This window comes from Onychomys torridus, unplaced genomic scaffold (genome assembly GCF_903995425.1).
Source record: "Onychomys torridus unplaced genomic scaffold, mOncTor1.1, whole genome shotgun sequence".
NCBI classification, from domain to species: domain Eukaryota; kingdom Metazoa; phylum Chordata; class Mammalia; order Rodentia; family Cricetidae; genus Onychomys; species Onychomys torridus.
The window spans coordinates 16347-30513 of record NW_023411404.1 but is presented as its reverse complement, the minus strand read 5'-3'; the positions used below and the strand labels follow the sequence as shown (position 1 = coordinate 30513).

Below are 14167 nucleotides of genomic sequence, written 5' to 3'. Positions count from 1 at the left end.
GGTCTGTAGGCTGAAAACAGATGCCCTATCATTACAGATGAACCCTGGGGTGACTGACCAGGCAGCCAGGTGTCTCTGTCATTTCACAATTTTGGAAGTTGCTTGCTCAGAACTTTCTGTTTACTCAGGTAATATTATATCCTTCTCAGATCTCTGACGGAGTTGAAGACTAGATAGTTATACTTACAGTTTTCCTTAGTCTTGATAGAAAGTAAATTAGGTACAAAACTTTGGATTCATCAAAACAGAATAGATAATGGAATGTTTCCCAGAGCCTCCTCAGTCCACTGTCCCCATCGTGGCAATCATTGCTGTCCTGGGACTCCTTGGATCTGTGGCCATCATTGGCTGTTGTGAGGAGGAGGAGGAGAATCACAGGTAGGAAAGGACAGGGTCTGGTTCTCTCTCAGTCCCTTTCAGAAGTGTGCTCTGCCTCATTAAGGGGAACATCCACAGCCCTCATTGCTCCTGTCTCTGACCTGGGTCTGCTGTCAGTTCTGGAACCTTCCTAGGGTCGGGGTCTTCCCTGTCTCTCACAGCTTTTCTTCTCACAGGTGGAAAAGGAGGGATCTATACTCCAGTTACAGGTAAGTGTGGGGAGCAGGATTATCCTTGAAGCCCAAGGGGGTGAAGCTGGAGTATTTGGGGAGCTCTGCCAACCCATAATACCTCCTACGTTGAAATCTTCTACAGGCCATGTTTTCACCTTCCTGTGACTATATGTAATTTTACCCGAGGCAGGGACAGTGCCCAGAGCTTGGATGTAAAGGTGACACTCTGGGATCTGATTTTGGGAGGGGCCAAGTGGACATGATTGGGGTTCAGGGACTCCCAGAATCCCCTCTGAGTGTATGTTGGGTTGGTGGGATGTTGTCTTCACAGTGATTGTTCATGACTCTTGTTTGTAGTATGATGACAACTGCCCGGCCTGACAGAGTGACAGAGATGTGCTCAGGTGTCTCCTGTGACATCCAGAGCCCCTCAGTTCACTCTCAACATGTCTGATGTTCGCTGTGACCTTATGGGCTCAATGTGAATACCTGGGAGCCCAGCCACCCCTGCACACCAGGATCCTGTCCCTGCATTGTTATATTCCCTTCCACAGCCAACCTTCCTGGTCCAGCAGACAGGAGGGGACATCTGCATCCTGTCACCTCCATACTGCCCTAAGCCACAGTCCCTGACTCCCCACTGAAAATAAGAATCTGAATGTCAACTTGATTGTTCATGTCCTTGATCTGACAGATTGATTGGCAGGTAAATTAAATGATTGGAATACTTAGAGCTTTGGAGGAAATACATGGCATCATGGAGAAACTTCTAGAATCTGTGTTCTTTGTGCTGTGTGTATCTGGTGGACAAGATGAGCCTGTGGGAGCTGAGTGAGAACAGGGCTGTGCCCAGGTGGAGCTCAGTCCATTCTTGGCTGTGACATGGTCCCTCCTCAGCTCTGTCACCTCCTGGTCTGTTCTCTTCATCACTTGAACCACATGCTGAGAGTCTGTGATCACAGGGACTCTGGGATGACAGAGCCTCGTCCTGTCCCCAGGACTATGAGCAGCCAGGGCTGCTGTGACAGGTCAGCCTGGGCACTGACCTGACCATGGCTCTTCACCCCATTTCTCTGTTTATTTCTTGTCATTTTAGTTTGTGTGGAGGACTTGGCCTGTTCTTGTTCCTGTGAGTGGTGCCTGTCACATCCCCCTTTGGGGTCCCTGAGTGACAGCATTAAGAGGTGTTTGTCCATCCTTGTCCCCCAAGGCCCAACTAAGCCACTGCACTCAGGAGACTGTGGGCTGAGGACATGAACTTCAGTCTCCTGAGCTCCTGCCTCCTTCCAGGCCCCTCCCTACAGGTGCTCTCCTTCTTTCCATCTTTCAGAATCTAACTTGGGTTGTAGGATGGGCAGAGAGGAGGGATCCACAAGGTCTCATCTCAGATCTGTCCTGTTGGATCTGTGTCTACCCAAGGTCCTCTCTCCGTCCCTGGTTCTGGGAATCCTCGTGCTGCCTCCAGGCTGAGTTTGCTGGAGATTTTAGTGTATTTAAAAGAAGTGGTCCAGGGGTTGGGGATTTAGCTCAGTGGTAGAGAGAGGGCTAGCCTAGCAAGCACAAGGCCCTGAGTTTGGTCCTCAGCTCAGGAAAAAAATTAAAAAAAGAAGTGGTCCAGGGATTGCAGAGATGGCTCAGGGGTTGACAGCACTTGCTGCTGTTGCATAGGACCCGTGTTCGAATCCCATCACCCACACCATGACTCATACCATCCACACACACTTCCAGTGTTCCTGTGGTCACCAGATAGGCACATGGTACAAAAACATACAGGCAAGAGACACTCATAGACATAAAATTAATGAATCTTTAAAAAATAGATTGTGGGAACACCAGAGATGAAATTATTTCATCCCTGCTCTGGTTTTCATCCGCACACTGCAGTTTTCTCTTCTAGCTTTGTGACCTCAATTCAGGAGCTCCAGGAGTTTAGCTAGGATGATGAAGACCAAGAAGGTGACAATCTCTGTCATGATGCTGCCATCTGTGTCTTGTGAGAGCTGATGACTTCAGTGCCTGGGATCCAGCAGACATTCAGACCCAATAAATGTTTGATGAATGAATAAAAATATAACTAGGATCATAGATCAAAGACAGAAAGACAGGTGGAGAGGGAGGGAAGGATTTGTGGAGGGAAAGCTCTGGTGACCCTGACCTCAGTGTGAGGGGACCTGGTGCTGCACTCCACATAGCAGCATTTGGCCTGAGGTTGTGTTAATCAAGGGAGCTTCTGTAGAGGAGGGAGGTGAGTGTGTAAATTTTCCTCTAGACTGAAACATCCCTGCTGGAGCCAGAAGGAGCTGGTGAGGCTCAGGAAACACAAGAAGCTACAGGTTCACGGAGCTGACACAATGGGCTAAGTCCTGGTCCTACGGCCAAGGATCCCACAAACAGATCAAGCCACACAACTATCATCCACATTAAGCAGGCCTAGTTCAGTCCCATGCAGGTTCCCAAGCTGTCAGTCCAGAGTCAGTGAGCTCCAACTAATACCGGTCAACAGTTGGTGCTGGTCTAACTGGATGTCTGCAGGTAGGAGAATGTAAATAGATCTGCATGTATCATCCTGCACAAAACCCAAGTCCAAGTAGTTCAAAGACCTCAACATGAATCCAGCTACACAGAACGTGACAGAATAGAAAGTAGGGGAAAGCGTTGATCACATCAATACAGGAGATAACTTCCTAAACAGAACACTGACAGCCAAATCAAACATTCCAATTAGAAAATGGTGTACAGATCTAAAGAGAGAATTCTCAACAGAAGAATTTCAAATGGACAAGAAACACTTTAAAAATGTTGAACAATGTTGGCACAGGAGAAAACTTCCTGAACAGAACACCAATAGCACAGGCACTAAGATCAACAATTAAGAGAGAAAGAGAGAGATAACCCCCCCCACCCCCCCACCCCCCCAACAGATCTTGAGCCAGAGGGCAGGTTCAGGGAGGGGAAGGAGTCCTGGAGCCCTTCAGCAGCTGGGGCAGTAGCAGCTGGAGGCCTCCTCTGCTGCCCTCCAGAGCAAGCCAGCACAGATCACTGTCCCAGGCAGCAGTGCCCTGGCCCTCACTGCCTCTGCCTTTGCCTAGCAGAACCCCAGCAGCAGGACCATTTCAGTGTGGCTTGGCAGCTGGGATCTCCTGTGCTCAGCTCAGGGACATCTCTGAAGCTGCGGGATCCTACAGGGCTCCGAAGTCCTGCCTGGCAGCACGGGGCGAGTGGGTGGGTAAGTTGGCACGCTGGTCACCCCTTCTCTCTTTCCGCCTGAGTTCAATCTGTGCTGTCCGTGTCCAGGTGCTGGGCTTCCAGACCGACACGACCCCCCATTCCTGCCTGCAGCCCTCTTGTCATGCTGCCCAAAGTGTAGACTGGCCTGATCACATGGGGAACAGGGGCAGATGCCGGAAAACAAGCAAGTGTCTCAATTTAAAATGGTGAATTTCTCCATGATGAAGATCTCGAAGAGCTATGTCCTGTTGTGGTGAAAAAGTATCCGGGTACCATTATGGTCTCCTTACCTGTCAAAGCTGCAAGGGTTTTTTTAAGTGAACAGTCCAAATCAATAAAAGGTACACATGTATATAAAACCAGAACTGCCAGAATTGACAAAACACAGAGAAACCATAGTCCTTACTGTCAATTCCACAAATGTCCAAGTGTTGGAAGGAAGCTAGAAGCCTCAGGAGCTGAGCGCATGCAAGGAGGCAGAAGTAAGTTGGGACTGAGGTACAAGAGAGACAGGGCCCTAAAGCAACAGAAGAAAGCCCTCATCCCTCATCGGAGCTGATGGACTTAAGTTGGAAGCCATGACTCAGGTGATGCAAGTGATGCCCTTGGACCTGACCATCTTCTCTGCAATTCAGAACATCCATTCTGCCTCCAAAGGCCTACCTCTGAACCTTGCTGCCTTGCCTCCCACAGACTATGACAGAAGTCCCTTTGTCACCTCCTCCATTAGCATGACAATGCCACCTCCTGGCAGCCTGCAAGGTTACCAACCATATGGTCACTTTCCTAGCCTGGCCATCAAGTCTGAGTACCCAGATCCCTACATCAGCTTGCCTGAGTCAATGATGGACTACTCCTACATGGATGGTTACCAGATAAGCTCCCTAGGCAGTACACCATGCCTGATACTGGAACTTCTGAAGTGTGAACCAGATGAGCCTCAAATTCGAGTGAAAATCTCAGCTTACTCACAGCAAGAGCAGGCTAACTGAGGCAAGCATGTAAAGCTGAACACATTTGGGCTCATGTGCAAAATGGCAGACCAGACCCTCTTCTCCATTGTTGAGTGGGCCAGGAGTAGTGTCTTCTTCAGAGACCTGAAGGTTAATGACCAAATAAAGCTGCCTCAGAACTGCTGGAGTGAGCTCTTGATCCTTGATCACATTTACTGGCAAGTGGTACATGGGAAGGAAGGGTACCTCTTGCTGATTACTGGGCAACAAGTTGACTACTCCAGCATAGCCTCACAAGCCAGAGTCACACTCACCAACCTCCTGAGTCATTCACAGGAGCTAGTCCTGAGACTTTGTTCCCTACAGTTTGACCATCCAGAGTTGGTATGTCTGAAGTTCCTAGTGCTGTTCAGCTTAGATGTCAAGAATCTTGAGAACTTCCAGCTGGTGGAAGGTGTCCAGGAACAGGTGAATGCTGCCTGTCAGGACTACACTGTTTGCAACTACCCCCAGCGAACAGAGAAGTTTGGACAGCTGCTTCTTCTACTCCCGGAAATCCGGGCACTCCGCATGCAGGTGGACGAGTACCTCTAAGGCAAGCATGTGAACCGGGATGTACCCTGCAATAACCTTCTCATCCGAGATGTTGCACGCAGAGAGAACCTGAGTGGCCACCCCTAGAAGCTTGCTCTAGGAACAGAGAGACTGCAGGGAGAGGAGGAGGAGGAGGAAGAAAACAGAAGACTCTGAACTGCTTCAAGCAATGCTTGCTGCTGTAGCGCCTGCGCTACCACCACCTGTTTACCATGTCCAAGCGAGGGGCTATGGATCGAAAATCAGAGACAAAAGACAGCGGGTCATTCGTGCCAGGGGATGCCGAATGCCTTTATCAAAGAAGGGAGGGAACCTTAAATACAGGCTTACAGCATAAAGGAGGAACCCTGGAGGGCAGAAGTTCCCTAGTGAATGTTCTACATTCTTGATCTAAGCTGTTTACACCAAACACAGGATACACAAAGAACTTCCCTCAAGCATTCAGGAGGGTGGAGACCAGCAGGGAATCAGCATAGTGAGGACATCTGGTCAGGGCCAGGCAAGCAGGGCCAACTTGGGAGTTCCAGGGCCCTACAGGTCCCCCTGTTTACTAAAAAATGAGCTTCTGACTTTGGTTGTGTGGGATGTCAGCAGGTTGCCTTACCCGTCATGGAGACACTTGCCCAGGCCACATAAGAGCTCTGTCTTAGGTTGACAACCACCCCCAAGTATTACCCGTCTCTGAATGCTCATTATCATACAGGCTCAACTAGGTGAGCTGTAGGGTAAACTGCTGCCAAAGAGCTCAAAGTGGGGCTGGGCTTGCAAATCTGTGTGACACAGAAAAGACCAACAGAAGTCCTAACTCATCCATAGCCAGTTGGCTAGAGGCAATTGAGCCATTCCCTTCTTTAACGAGCCTTACTGCAAATTGGAGTCCTTGTAAGATGGTATCCTGAGAGCAAATGGAACTTGAGTTTATTGAATTTATAACATTCAAAGCCAATCGAAATGTATATAACTACTGAATTAAATTTATCATGCCCAATAGAATGAAAGAGTAATTAACTATGGTAGCTACTTTTGCTGCCAGGGTCTCCATTGTGCTAGCTGTAGGGAAATGGCAATCCCAGAAATAGTAGCAGCAGTAGTCGCCACTGCTATAACAGCAACAATGGCAGCAGCAGTGTCAAATTCTCTTCTGGAGCATGTGAGCATCATCAGTGTCTAACTGCCACAGTCCATTGGCATGGACACAGCTCCAGGAACACGAACCACCAAGGCCCATTTCTTGATCCCAGCATGACTTGAGTTGGCAGCTCTGTAAAAGAACAACTAAGAACCATAAAGAAAAAAAAAGAGACAGACAGAAGACAATGAGCAGAACTAATGGTCTCATAATTGCTACATTCAGGCTCACAGATTTTAAGGTATCTTCAAAAGAGGCTAGATGAATTTCAGGAGGCCAATAAATGTTGCACAGAGCCACTCCTGAAAAGTAGGTACTATACCAGCTTGAAGAGGGTTGCAAAAAATGAAAAGGCTTAGCTGGCATGGTAAGTGTTAACAAATGGAGGTCAGTGACCTTCAGGGTTATCCTTAATCTCCAAGGTGTCTGGGTGACACGTTCTCAAACATACTTGAAAGAGCAGTTACCATACACTACCTTCTGAAGAATCCAACTGCATGGATACAGTTCCTAGGCTTATGTTAATGCTTGCCAAGGCCGACTGTATTGGGCTCTTAATCCCCATTGGCATCAGAAGGGGATAGTTTTTCACGAAGGCCCAATAGGTCTCTGCCATGCTGGGATTCAGCAGCAGCCACAGGGTGCACACAGCACTTAGGAACCCAAAGAGGAACCTCATTGTCCTGAGGAAAGACACAAACAGAACCCCGGGCCCACACCAACACCGGATCGGGTCCCTTCCAAGTGCCAGTAGAAAGATCCTCCCATCGCACCAGAGGGTGATCTGCAACAGGAGCCCTCCAGTGCTAATCTGGAGCAGATACTCCAGCAGAATCCACCAATACAAAAATTTAAAATGTATAAAACAAGGGAAAGAATAGAATGTGGGGAGGAGAGATGAGCCCCTAGCTCCCCCCTTTTTACTTTAGCCATATATGTTTTTAAGGTACAATGGCAGCGTTCTACTGTAGCCTGTCTTTGAGGGTTATAAGGAATACCAGTCTTATTAGCAATAGAAAAATCTTGGCAGAATTTTGAAAATCCTGTACTGCTGTAGGCAGGACCATTATCAGTCTTTATGCATTTAGGCACTCCCATATAAGCAAAGGCATGAAGACAATGATTCTTTACATCCTTAACCTTTTCCCTGAATGGGCAGAGGCAAAAATTAAAGAGGAATATGTATCAATAGACACATGGACATATTGTGATTTTCCAAAGGAAGGTACATGTGTGACGTCCATCTGTCACACATGATTAGTTAAAAGTCCTCGGGGATTCACTCCCAAATGAGGAACAGGTAAAAATTCAGCACAAAGAGGACATGATTGAACTATCTGGATGGCTTGTTCCTGGGTTATGCCCGTGTGATAACGAAGAGATCCAGCATTAAGATGATAACGTTGATGCACCTGAGTAGCCTTTTCAAAGGTGGAACAAATTAATGTGACAGCCATATGAGTAATGGCATCAGCCCTCTGATTACCTTCGCTTAGAGGTCCAGGTGATTGGGTATGAGCTCTAACATGGCCCACATAAAGGTTATGTGAACGGGACCATATGAACCTTGCATTTGTAACAAATATTCATGAATGGAGAAATGGATGGTATGTAGGCTGTTGTCTCCAAGGCATAATTGCGTGTGTCACATATTGGCTATCAGTATAAATATTTACACATTCATCAGAAAACATCTGTAAAACAAGCAACAGTGCCTGTACCTCTGCCATCTGGACAGAAGTGCCTTGGACTTTTATTTTTTTCATTATGTTACCAGAAACTACCACAGGAAAACCACGTGATGTGCCATCAGTAAATACTATACGGGCCTGAGGAATAGGAGTCATCTGTACTATTTTGGGAAATATGACAGGATGCAATTTAAAAAATTGACACACATTATTGGAGGGGTACTGAGTATCAAACTGACCCTGCATGGAGCATGTCAGTATGGTCCAGTCATTATCATTAGCTTGCAACCTTGCTATTTGAGACTGGGTGTATGGGGTCACCACAATATCTGGCTCCTTACCAAAAGTTTGAACACTGATCTTGATTCCCTTAAATATAATCTGAGCAACAGCCTGAGGATAAGGAGTAATGGTTTTCACTGGAGAAGCTGAGGAATGTACCCATAGAATAGGACCTTTTTGCCAAATCACTCCAGTAGGTGAATGAGAAAATCAAAATATCAAATACAATAAGGGAGAAGAAAGATCTATATATTGTACATGAGCCTGTTCCAAGGCCTCTTGCACACATTGTAGCTGTACGCCCTTCAGCTGTTAATTCACGGGGAGATGAAGGGTCAGGGTCGCCCTTTAAGACATCATACAAGGGGTGAAGCTGACCTGTTGGAATCTTCAAAGTGGACCGAAGCCATTGGATATCTCCCAAAAAGGTTTGGAAATCATTAAATGTGCATAGCTGATCTGTACGCAGAGGAATCTTTTGTGGACATATGCCTGTGCATAACAATTCATGACCTAAGTAATGATAGGGAAAAGATACCTGTACCTTTTCTGGGGCTATTTGTAAATTAGCCAGGCTAAGAACCTCTTATAATTTAGAAAAGGCATCAAAAACAAGTTTTTATATTTAGCAGCCAATAAATTATCTATGTAAGTCAATCACAATTAAATGCCAATGTTTAGGAATTGCTACAGGTGTAGGCAAACCAGGCTGTGTTGCTCCCATGAGAAGCATGGTTTTATTTACAGCTCTAAGATCCTGTAACAGCCTCCATTTTCCTGACTTCTTGTAGAGGCCAGTTGGCATCACAGAATTCTTGTGAAATTTTAGATATATCCAGCACCAGAATCCAATAATCTTTCAATCTCAATCCCATATAATAGTACTTTTAATTTAGGCTGTTTTTCATTGATAACTGTTTGTCAAACACCTTTTCTCCTGAACTTCCAAGCCTCCAGTTCTACATGTAGGTGCCATTTTGCATTTAAAATATGAAAGCAATAATAATTGAGCAATTCTATCACCAGCTTCTATTTCTATGGTCCTTTTGACATGTGCCAATTATAAAAGCATTAAATACAATCTCTATAGGATTTGAAAAGGTAACTTTAGGCAATACTCTTGAGTATGTTTATAAAATCCTAAAAAGAGGATCCTTCTCTATAGATCCCAAGTAAAACATTAATGTAAATTGCCAATAATTAACAGTGTGGACCAAAGAATTTACCTGTATTTTATTTACTGGAGAAATAATTTTGTAACCTCTTTATTAGTAAGAGATTATTTTTTATGGGTTTATCTTAGCAACATTATTTAAAAAGCTAACAACCCAATCCATTTCAGGTGTTATATTATTATAGCATTAAACCAAGAATTTCTAGAAAGCAGCTTAAAGAGCAGAGCCAAATTTTCAGTAATGACCAACAGACAAGAGCATACCTAATATATAGTTCAAAATTATGAATTCTGTTCCTTTAGTTTATCTACCATGAGAATCAACCATTCATCTAAACATTTATTAAGAAAATCAAAAGAACATAATATTTTTTATGCAATAAATGACTAATATCCCTGGAAATTCAAACTACATTGACTTAGCATTCCATGTCCTGACCAAAACCTTTTTTCACCAGAAGTTGTTGGGCCTGTTTAACTTTTAGCGCCTGACCCTCTCCAGGCCTCTGCTTGCTTGGCGCGAGCTTTGGCTTTGGCTCTGGCTCCCCTGGGTGCTTGGGCTCTAGTGCAGGCATCTGCCTGGGCTGAGCTCCAGTGCAGCTCCACCTCCCACGGTGCGTACCTGCCTGCGTGCCTGGCCATCTCACACACCATCACAAGCACCTATGTCTGCCATATGCACATGCACTCCCTTTTAAACTTCCTCTTACTCCCATGAAGGGACTATCTAATAACGAGCTATTCCCACCATAAGGGAAAAAACAGAAAAACATTTCCCACGAAGGGATCCTAAATATTGAATTATTCCCACTCAGAGGGAAAACTAAAAAACATTTAAACCAAAGTCAAGCAAACAGACAGCAAAACTTGAATCTCTGGGCTTGCTTGTTTGTTCAGGCAGCAGCAGTGAGGCCTAGCTGCCAACTCCCAGCAATTCAGGTGCTGAGGGTCTGTGCTGGCAGGCAGAAAGAGCTCAGAGCTCTAGCTATCCTGAAACTTCTACATCAGAAAGAGCCCTTTCTTCCTCCATCCCACTGGGAAGAGGCTTTTCTCTTTCCTTCATCCTTCCTCTACAGGGCCCCAACATCTTTAGGCCTAGTTTCAAAAATTTTTCCCCTTTTTACCGGGAAAATCCTTTTTACTTGATTAAATTATTTTTTCCCTTTTCTAATGGGAAATTTCCTCTCCTTCCCTCTTCTCTATTGGGAAGATTTCCTTTTTTATTTTAAATCTTTGGCCGTCCTGCTCTTTTTTACCTTTGGTGCCTTCCTGCTTCAGCACTCCAATTAACTGTGAGCTACCTGCACCCATTTCAATTCAGCCTTATCGTCTCTTTTTTCTTTAAATTGCTGGCACCAGACTTACCTGGGTGTCCATCAGCTCTTCCCTTCTTTCTCGGATCTTGGTGGGACCTCCATTTGTTGCGGTAGCGCCCAAGCTACCACCCCCCTTTTACCATGTCCAAGCAAGGGGCTGTGGATCGAAAAACAGACACAAAAGACAGGGGGTCATTCATGCCAGGGGATGCTGAATGCCCTTTATTGAAGAAGGGAGGGAACCTTAAATATAGTCTTACAGCACAATGGAGGAACCCCGGAGGGCAGAAGTTCCCTACTGAATGTTCTATATTCTTGATCTAAGCTGTTTACACCAAATGCAGGAAACACAAACAAGGAACTTCCCTTAAGCATTCAGGAGGGTGGAGACCAGCAGGGAATCAGCATAAGGAGGACATCTGGTCAGAGTCAGGCAAGCAGGGCTGTAGTTACCCAACTTGGGAGTTCCAGGGCCCTACAATGCTAATCACAAACGTGGTTTAAAGACACTTTAAAAAGCATAATATTCAAATACTTAATAGCAAATAAATGATATGTCAGGGTATTTGTACTGCAGACTGTGAATCCAAGGCTTCACACCTCCAAAGGATTCATATGAAAGACATTGTAATGGGATGGACTGAACTCACAGAGTCCAATACCACATCAGAATAAAAATGGACAGACCAATTCTTGTATATTTAAACTGATGTGTTATTAAGAAATTAGGCAGTTGATCGGTTTTATTAATTGCACTTGTCCGGAATTCCTCCATGGTGAAGCTGCACATCTCTCAAACAAAGAATACTCGGGCTGTGCCTTGGCAGCCCCTCTCTCCTCCCAGAAGGCCCTACACCTTCTGACCTGTGAGCTTGGAAGCTATGCTAAGGACTTTGTTCAGCCACACCCAGTAGTAGCTCCACTAAATCATGAGTTCTAAATGTCTCTCTTAAACCTGCCAACAGCTAATAAGAACAATGTATAAATATGTCAGCTTGCCATTTTAAATATGTTCTGAAGTTGTTTTGTACTTTGTTTGTAATTAAAAAAGAGGCAGTATCCCTCCTCTATATAAGCATTAGTTAATAAATACTCAAGGAAATCACATAAATTTCAGCAAATACTCCTAGCAAGCGAGTTAGATCTTATTTTTGCTATTGTTGCTGAAATGTGGCTTTGGCATGGTTGGGTTTCATTACAATTTTGGATAAGAGGCTTGTTAGTATACATCCGTCTGTTTAGTCATCAGGGTTTGTAGTTCACTTAAAGATAAAACACTAAACATCTTTTGCTGGGATGTCAAAAGTCAGTGGAAGTAACTGCAAAGTCAAAGCATGTTAGGCAATGCCCCACTAATGAAAGGCTGAGCTGTGAGGGCAGTTGACTCAAGGTTCATGGACAGAGCACCTCCTAAACTTGGGATGCAAAAGCAGTGGTTCTCATGGCCTGGAGAGACAGTAACGTCATCGAAATCTACAAAGGTGATGGAAGAGAGTGACAATGGCCTAAGTCATAGACCAATGTCTGCTGCAGAACAAAACTACTGGAGCCCAGAGATGGCAAACACACCCTCCGAACATGCTGTCTGTATTAACACACAACGGCCCCAGGGATGGAGCCTTGCCTCACATCCTGGTCCTAAAAGGGAGCTAGCTGTGCAGATGTGGATCAGCAGTTGTTGAAAATAAAGTGTTAGTACTTTAAAGTCAACCAAAGTACAGTGTTTACCTTCTTTAGGATCTGGGGGAGTTGAAGGGACTCTGATACTACAAGAGAACAAAAACAGTCATTTCTTTTTATTTTTTAAAGATTTATTTATTTATTATGTACACAGAAGAGGGCACCAGATCTCATTACAGATGGTTGTGAGGCACCATGCAGGTGCTGGGAATTGAACTCAGGACCTCTGGAAGAGCAGTTGGTGCTCTTAACCTCTGAGCCATCTCTCCAGCCCCTTTTGCTTTAGTGTTATTCTTTTCTGTTTAGTAATTATTTTAAGCTGCTGAATTACTGTAAGTTGGGAGACACTAAAATCAAGAATGAGAGTCTCATTTCTTTTTTTTTCCCATTTTTCTTTATCAAGAAATTTTCTACTCACTCTACATACCACCCACAGATCCCACCTCCTCTCTCCTCCCACCTCCTAGCCTTCCCTCCCTAGCAACCCCAAATCCCCCAAATCAAGGTCTCCCATGAGGAGTCAGCAGAGCTGGGCACACTGAGCCTAGGCAGGTCCAAACCCCTTCCCACTGTACCAAGGCCACACAAGGCATCACACCACAGGCACCAGATTCCTAGAAGCCTGCCCGTGCAACAGGGATGGATCCGGATCCCCCTGCTTGGGTGCTCCCCAAACAGTTCGAGCCAAACAAATGTCTTCCATATCCAGAGGTCCTAGTCCAGTCCTGTGGGGGCTCCTCAGCCACTAATCTACAGTTCATGGGCCTCCCATAGTGTGGCCGGTCATCTCTGTATTTCTTCCTGTCCTGATCTCGACGTTTTCTCCCTGCAGAATCCCTTCTCTCTCTCAATTGGATTCCCAGAGCTCAGCCTGGCACCTGGCCCTGGATCTCTGCATCTGCCTCCATCAGTCACTGGACAAAGGCTCCGTGATGACAGTCAGGGTATTCACTAGACCAGTCACCAGAGTAGACCAGTCCAGGCACCCTCTGGACCACTGCCAGGAGACCAAGGTGGGATCATCCTGTGGATTCCTGAGAGCCTCCCCAGCACCCTGCCTCTCCCTTTCTCATGATGTCCTCTTCTATCATGGTATCTTCACCCCTGCCCTCCCACTCTGTCCCTCATCCAGCTCGATCCTCCCAATTTCCCTATGTTCTCATCCCCCATTCCTTGACTTCTGCCACCACCACCCCCCACACCCAGTCCACTCATGTAGATCTCATCCACTTCTCCCTCACTGGGTCATCCATGTGTGTAGAGAGCCACGTGTAGCCGCACCCTAAAGATGGCTCTGGCTTCTACCCTCTGCCTTCCCGATGGCAAACACTCTTTGAGGTAAACAGCTCCTTATTTGGCTATGGCTGGATTCGTGTGTTGCTGGCATATGTGTGAACCTGTGGACAGTGCCCACGTGGCTGCTTGGGGTTGGCAGCCCAGCCCTACTTAGGTGCTGGGAGAGGCTTGCCCCAGAGAGAGAAACACAATGCAATTAATCAAAGGTCTGAATAAACTGTGATGAGAAGGATCCAGGTGTTGCGTCTTCCTTGCTGGTCGAGGCAGGCGCGA

General features: G+C 45.9%; 1 pseudogene; it reads left to right on the top strand.

Annotated features, from left to right (window-relative positions):
* The first annotated feature begins 256 nt into the window (after positions 1 to 256).
* Positions 257 to 5399, top strand: LOC118575132 (annotated as a pseudogene).
* Positions 5400 to 14167: the final 8768 nt, after the last annotated feature.